This window comes from Cicer arietinum, chromosome 7 (assembly GCF_000331145.2).
Source record: "Cicer arietinum cultivar CDC Frontier isolate Library 1 chromosome 7, Cicar.CDCFrontier_v2.0, whole genome shotgun sequence".
Taxonomy (NCBI): domain Eukaryota; kingdom Viridiplantae; phylum Streptophyta; class Magnoliopsida; order Fabales; family Fabaceae; genus Cicer; species Cicer arietinum.
Genome location: NC_021166.2, coordinates 25,043,022 through 25,044,504, shown reverse-complemented (window position 1 = coordinate 25,044,504; position 1,483 = coordinate 25,043,022).

Below are 1,483 nucleotides of genomic sequence, written 5' to 3'. Positions count from 1 at the left end.
ATTTTTATCAATTAAATTATATATTTATAATTGAATGCTATTTTTTATTTTAATTTTTCTTATTATAATGATAATTTGAATGTTAAAAAATAAATGAAAATTTAAGTATTGCATAAAATTAAATTATTTTTTAATAAAATTTATTTTTGGTACATATCAACATAACTATAATTCAATAGCACAAACAATTAGTTAAAACTTTTAAATATCTAAAATTGATTTAAAGTATATGTAAATCTTTAATAAAATTAATTTCAAACTCTTGATTAAATATATTCAATAATTTTTTTTACAATAACTTCTCATGCTTGTAATTAAAAAATCATACTAATAAAACAAATAAATTTAGTCTACGCTACAATATAATTCAACATTAACATTTTTTTAAAATAAAAAATATTAAATAATCAATCATATTTTTAAACTTTTATATCTTATTTTTGGATATGTATCTTACATTTTATTTCATCAAATAAATACAAGTACCATTATATGTTAAAAAATAAATTGTTAATCAACGTACAATGAGTCAAACAATTATCCTATATAATAAGTTATCATACAAATTTTACAAAATATTTTAAAAATTAAATTAGATGATTGTGATAAACATGATTTTCCCTCATTTTAATTTTCCTAATCATATTCAATTATTACAAATCAATAAAGTAATATTATAAGTTAACTATATTTATAAAACATAAAATATTACTTATAAAATTATTTTGCAATTATTTATAATAAATTTATAATTTATAAATTATTTTACAATTTGATAGTAATTTATAATTTATATTATTGTCAAATTAATTTATAAGTTATTTTATAATAAATTTATAAACTATTTTATAATATTATTTTATAATATTATTAGTCATTTATCAATGGTAATAATTTATATTATTAGTCATTAAATTCAATAATAAAAACCACCTAATCACTCATAAATATCGACATAAATGTTCTTTATTTAATCTTCCTTTTATGAATAATTATATTATTTCACTTATTGTGGGTAATGATTTTATACGTTAAAAAATTAAATTACTCATTAATGTCAATCCATTTTTTTAGTAACACTTTATAAAACAAAAATATATATTCTATTTGATAGAAATACATAAATTTATTAAAAATAATCATAAAATACGAATATATGAAAAATTAATAAAAAAGTTACTTCCAATTATTAAAATCTATCATCTATTATATATATTTAAAATTGACTTCCGATGCCACGACAACTTATTTTTTTTTACAAACTTTTGATAAAATATATTCATTAATTTTTTTTTTACAACAACTTCTCATGCTCGTAATTAAAATATCATAATAATAAAACAAATAAATTTAGACTACGCTACAATATAATTCAACATTAACATTTTTTTAAAATAAAAAATATTAAATAGTAAATCATATTTATAAATTTTTACATCTTATTTTTGGGTTTGTATTTTACATTTTATTTCGTCAAATAAAT